Source organism: Limulus polyphemus, unplaced genomic scaffold (genome assembly GCF_000517525.1).
Source record: "Limulus polyphemus unplaced genomic scaffold, Limulus_polyphemus-2.1.2 Scaffold930, whole genome shotgun sequence".
Taxonomy (NCBI): Eukaryota; Metazoa; Arthropoda; class Merostomata; order Xiphosura; family Limulidae; genus Limulus; species Limulus polyphemus.
This window is the reverse complement of record NW_013666540.1, coordinates 47,221-53,656: the sequence shown is the minus strand read 5'-3', so window position 1 is coordinate 53,656 and position 6,436 is coordinate 47,221. Positions and strand designations below refer to the sequence as shown.

At 32.4% G+C, this 6,436-nt stretch overlaps 1 long non-coding RNA gene across 1 annotated transcript; it reads right to left on the bottom strand.

Moving 5' to 3' along the window:
• Positions 1-1,623: 1,623 nt before the first annotated feature.
• Positions 1,624-2,553, bottom strand: LOC111086218. Its single transcript, XR_002610958.1, has 3 exons — positions 2,360-2,553; positions 2,012-2,132; positions 1,624-1,897 (listed from the first exon to the last, which is right to left on the bottom strand). It is a non-coding gene; the product is annotated as an uncharacterized LOC111086218 (long non-coding RNA).
• Between the last annotated feature and the right edge of the window lie 3,883 nt (positions 2,554-6,436).

Here is a 6,436-nt window from a genome sequence, read left to right as displayed (position 1 = left end):
GGAACAGACTAGAGTTGCCAGGAAGATTCATGATCCTTCTAGAAACTCATCACGTGTTACCAGAGTCACGTGACTTCCGCTGTCGTAACAATACCTGATGATGACAAAACCTTGTCGAAACGTTGTACATTTGCTGTTATGTTAAACTTATATTAAAGTTTTTCTTCATTACCCATTCAAGCCGTCTTCAGCCATTATTAACAATACATTTGTTTTTAAAGTAGGGCGAGTGAACTGTCAATAAACCTGTATGTTTGAATTTATTTATTTACATGTTTTATTATACCAAAAATAATATCTGCTGAACAAACTAACCCAATTGATTAAATTTATGAAATAGCGAAATTCAGTTGGGTTGTTGTTAAGTATAAAGTTACAGTCCACCATGAGTATCGAAATTCAATTTTTAGCATTTTAAGCCTAGAGGCTTTCCTCTGAGTCACAGACAGACTAACGAAATAGTAGTCTTTACTCAAAATTAATAGTACAGAAAACTATCCAGAGATGGCGTTGTAAGTGTACCGAGAATGTTTAAAGATAGTTGGTTTATATATATTTTAAGTCTTTTATTATTACATTATCCACGGTTTAGTAGAATACTTCTGTTTATGTGTTTGTGTGTCCATTGAAGGAAAAATCATTCTTCAAATTAGTGTGTAATCAGAACATAAACCTGTATTATCATCTTGCAACAACAGACATGTGAATGAAAAGCCAAAAGATAATCGTTAAAATTATTTTACTGGGTGTTTAAGTTAATGAAATGTGAGACTTGGTACAGAAAAAAAGAAAAATAATTTGTGCTCAAGTTTAAAGAGATGCCAATTTAGGGCGTCTACCCCTTTAACCATCTAACATGAAAGGAAGTAACAGACCGGAAATCTCTTGAATGCGTGTTTGTACTTTACACGTTTATCGCCTCCTTCTGTTGTGCATGTGCAATCCAAATGTATTGGGAAAAAAGGCGTCTTAAAACTGCTGATTTAACATCCTGCTCCCCTCTTGTTATATTCATCAACTGTTTACTTTTAGCGAAATCCTAACTTGAAAGGTGTGAAATTATTTTCTTAGAAAATATTAAAGAAACCGGAAGAAGCACGTCACATATGTAAACGTATCGTTTTCTTTTTTATTGTTTTAACCACAAATGTTTCTAATGTACTTTTGCAAGTACCTGTGAAAATAATAAATCTATTATTTCGTGCAAGTAAAGCACCTTTTACTACAGCAAAGTGGTAGAAATAACATATAAGTTCCCTTAAGTTCAAGTGGGATTATATATTACATACTAATGATGTTAATTTGTACATCTATACTTAAGTTCAAGTCGGATTATATATTACGTACTACTGATGTTAATTTGTGCATCTATAAATACACATTTTCAACTTGGGTCTTGTTTATTTTCTTACATGTTGGTTCAGTGAAGAGGCGTTGGTAGATATTGATCATGTGTAGGGAACAGAATAGATTCTGTCACGTCAAATGACAACCAGTCCTTCTTTAGAACTAATAAAATGAGTTGTAATGAAATCCAAAGTTCATTATAACATGACATTGATGATTTCAATAATAAATTGAGGTACCATCTATTTTAATACTAATGTATCCAAAATCAACATTCATCTAGGGTCATGCCGTTACTAAACATTCGACTGCTCAATTGTTATGATCATTGTACTTAAAGCTTTGCTGAGACACTTAATAGTTGTAACATAACAATCGTGAACACGATTTTTTAAAGACGAGGTTGAAAAACACTGAACTGGCTGAGCACAGTTTGGTACAATTTTGTTTGTTTGTACATTTGTACTCTCATAAAACAAATGGACTCTGAAATTCCAGTCTGTCCTATCCAGCAATTGTGTTGTTTTTTCATCTTGCATTATCACATCATCTAGAAAAAAAGAAACACGAGTAGCTGAGCACTGCCAGCACATAAGAGTAAATTATAGAAGATAAAAGTTCTCTTAAATTAAACAATCATCAATTTGCTAATGAAAGTCCTTACCATAGCCCCAAAGAGTTTGAGCAAAGTCTGCAGAGCTGATATAAACCAAACCTTCCGGATTTTATTAGTCATAATATAGGCATTGATATTTCAGTTGAGCTAGTATGTTTCATTTCACAATCTACAAAGACACAAAGTGAAAAACAAAAGTTATTAGGTATACCGAAAATTGGTTTCTTTTTTTGCAATTAAAGAGTATACACTGAGATATATAATAACAAATTAAATTTCTTTTTCTAAATACATAATGTTAAATTAGATTCATAAAAACAAACTCAGTTTTTTCTCTCCAATTAAACAGTTTAAACTGGGGTTTATAATACAAATTACACCACATGGATCTCTCACCTAAGGACGTATTAAGCTTTATTGAATGAGAGACTTTACCCTTGACGTAATCGGACCGATGGAAAGTCATGTAGTTCGGAACAAGCAATGCATATTGATTTTATATTTTATGAGCTTGCGGTACGATTTTACGTGGAAATACTTTACAAAGGTCATAATGCAGTAGTTTGTGGCATTTCGGTATAAGAACTTGAAGTTGCATCAGAATATTTATTGTCTAAGAGCACCCAATGTCAAGACTATTAGGTTTAACAAACCAGAGTCAAGGCCGTCTAGCTGGTGTCGTACAGATAGTAGTGTGTTTTTATGAAGCTGCAAACGAAGCAGGCACGATGACGTCATACATTTTTGGGAAGTAATTATGCAAGAGGGAAGCTAGTAGTGGTTGTCCATTCGGCAAAGCGCGAGATAAGATGAACGCAAGGTGAACTGTAGGATGACTTGTCTGATTCAGAAGTGGTTGTGGAACATTTATGCAATAAGTGCATCATGTGGTATTGTTAACGGCTTCATATTTGTTTATCGAAAAGAAGAAATGCAATTACATTCCTTCTAAGACATTTTCCCCAAACAGGAATTAATAACATGGTATTGAGGTTATATACTAAGCTACGTGACAGTACCATGCATAAATAAAATACTGTTACGTCTCCGTTCGTTAGTTAATTTTCCGCAAATTCGTTCCGACGAAACTTTAGCGACACAAGTCCTTTCTTAAATAAAACTGGTTTATTCTTTCTGAATATAACTTTGCGATACACTTAATTTCAACAGTCGCGCTACAACAAACGCTATAATTCTCGTCTCACGTGGCCAACAATATTCTCCGCATACATTCAATTACTCATTACACTGTTGTCCGTCACGTTGTGAACGTCTTATATATACCAGACTACCCCCAATCTAGTAGTCTCCCGAAAATTCATGAAGGTTCGAGAAGGACGTGGCGTGATACTAGTCACGTGACCTCGCTGACGCAACAATACAGTTTAAAGGCATCTGTAGGCATATTTTGGAAAATACTTTAACAATTTACAGCATATTTATGAGTTATTATTGTCATGTCTTAACACTGAGAATGTAATAATGATATTTTACAATGCATTTTGTTTACTTTTTATTAGTAAGGATATCCTGCTGATTAATTAAAAATATATGATGTGTGTAGGCACGACATACTATATGCAACTTGATTGGCTCAAACTTGACGAAGGTTATTGGTTTTGTTGCCATGATATAGATTACTGACAATGCCGTTCTTTAAACTTTAAACCTTTATATTTTTATCTGAATTATTTCGAAGTTTAAGAATGATTTACAGACCTTCTGCAAATAATTTCTTTTTTAATTCATGGATTATCAGCACAGTTCTAATATTTGACACTTATTTACACGGTAGTTTCCTAATCCAAAAATCAAAATCAGTAATCTATATATATAAGAAAATTGAGTTTGACAAAAATTATATGTAGTTTAACGCGTATTTGTTTACTGCCTTTATGTTTTTACTTTGAATATTCCGCAAGGGTAAGCTTTAGCAATGTAGGCGTCAGAGATTCACATCAAACAGCGACACCGCGTGATAATACTCGTTTTCCAAATTTGTTACGTATTATTGAAATATTAATGCTAGAAAATATACGCAATAGTTTAAAGTGACGAAAAATTAGGCCTAATGATTAACGTACTGGGCTGCCGATCGAGAGGTCCAACAATCGAGCTGCATTGAACACTGAAGCAAATCTAAACTTTGGTCCGTGAGCACCTTATAAAAGTAACAGCAACCTCTTCATTCAGTATCATGGGTTGGACAAAGCCCTTGTTGCGGCAGGTGGTACTGATTGGTTGCCCTCATTACAGGAAGTAGTTCAAAATAAGACACTGTTAAGCCTGAATCTTAGGGGCCTCAGATCTGGTTGTTTATTCCATCTTTATAAGTTAAAATGCCAATATCAAAGTTACAAAAAAGAAATGCTACTTCACAACGTTAGATTAAAAATAATTCATCCATATGAAATTTAATAAAAAAAGAAACGAAAAAAAGGTTGAGTTACAATGAATACTTGCAAAACATGTCCGTTGAATTGTTGTGGGAATGATAATGTTGCAACCTCTAATTAGCAGAATGTTTCAATATTTATAATAATCTATTATTCATATTAATATTTTATGAATATTAAGGACGACGGCTTTCATAATATCAATATTCTTCTGTTCAAATATGTTTGAGTAATGCGGTTCGGTTGCAAAAACTACTAAATTATTCATAATATTTAGATTATTCGTAGGGGGTAATATTTGATTTAGTTTCTACAGTTAAATCCTGCTGAAAAAATGATTTCCAAAAGTCAATATTAGATACGCATGATTATTATTTCTCTAATTCAATATAATATGTTACAAGTAGTAATTATTGGATAAGGTAATATTTATGTACAATGTTTATAGGCTGTAATTATATAGTTAAGTTATTTTTTCAAAATAAAGTAATAAACAAATCAAGAAAACTTATATTCTTTATGCAATATTAGTACCAAAGAGGTAATAAAATCAATAAAGGTTTTACTCGCATGTTTTGTCGTTTCCCTGGATAACTAAAATATAGCTTACAGTCATTCTTATATTATTCAGAATTAGTATTTTCCAAAAGACAGTTACTCCGTTTTATACTAATGTATTATGCTTTTGTTTAAGACAGAATCCATATTGATATATTTGGTGTATTTGTCTTCCCTGAATGTCGTGAATTTTATTGTTTTTGTTTTTCATGTTTGACAGTTTATGTTATTTTTCTTTGAAATTCCTCACGAATTATACCACTATGAAATACGAAAGTGAAATCTTGACTAAGATTTAATTTCGTACACGTGATAATCCTATTTGCTTTTGTGTCTTTGCTAACGAGTTACACAGTTTTTAAACAAACGAAAATATACGAAAAACAAATATATCAAGTATATAAAATTCAGTGATATAAAACATTTGAAAGTGAAGGCAGGTTTTACATTTCACGAAAACGGTTTATTCACATGTACATACTATTATGCACGATTCGAACAAAATAAAAGAATGTGAACATTTTCATCGCCCCCTCCCCACCAGTGGCACCGCAGCAAGTCTGAAGGCTTATAACTGTACAAACTGGGTTTCGATACCCGTGATGGGCACAGCTCAGCTTTCCCATTGTGTAGTTTTATACTTATAACTACAATCAAACATTTAAACCTGAAATAACTTTTTTAAACCCTTAGAAATGACAACATGAAATGTACAAGACTGATAATACATCGAAATAAGTGAAAATCTTTCACGTACTGCTTTGAGGAGCAGATTAATTATTTGGGTCAGTAAAAATACATAAAAGTGCCATAAGTAACAATGTGTGACCTCCAATGAACTTTTTGTTTTCAACGTGCGCAGTAAAACGACTCGCCAATCTACAGGCTAAACCCGGTTTCTTTAGTAGGTCATGAACCATTGCTTACACAAAATACATGTTGTAGATGAAATTTAGTGTGACACCTTATTTCATTCTACTTCTTGTTTTTTTTTTTATAAAGCAGACAAATAAATAAAATTACTTAGCTATCCTGGCCTTAAATTACATCGTTGATTGAAAACTTGGCTATGGAGAAAACATGTTAGCATTGCGTTCAACATGTATTTACGATTAGGAATTAATTTTCTATCGCTGACTCTAACTCTACAACATTATGTCTTACTCTTGAAAAAGATTACTTCGTTAGACCACAAACCAACACATTTGTGTGAAGTAGAATCAGCAAGCAAAGAATGCTAATGCTACCCTAGAAAATTTGTAAACAAAATAAAATAAAAAATAGGCGCTATGACATTAAACCCGGAAGCAATTTTGCATGAAATATAGATTAACAATTTCCTAGCTATTCACATAAAATACACAAACAGCCAATGAAAAGTGAAGAAATCATCATTCTGTTGTAACACATGCAGAGTAGTTATTAATTGTTAAATTATATTACTAATTTAAACATCTCTGTACAACAACAATAGTATATTAGCTATTTCAGTCATTGGCTATTATATACGCACATGTAT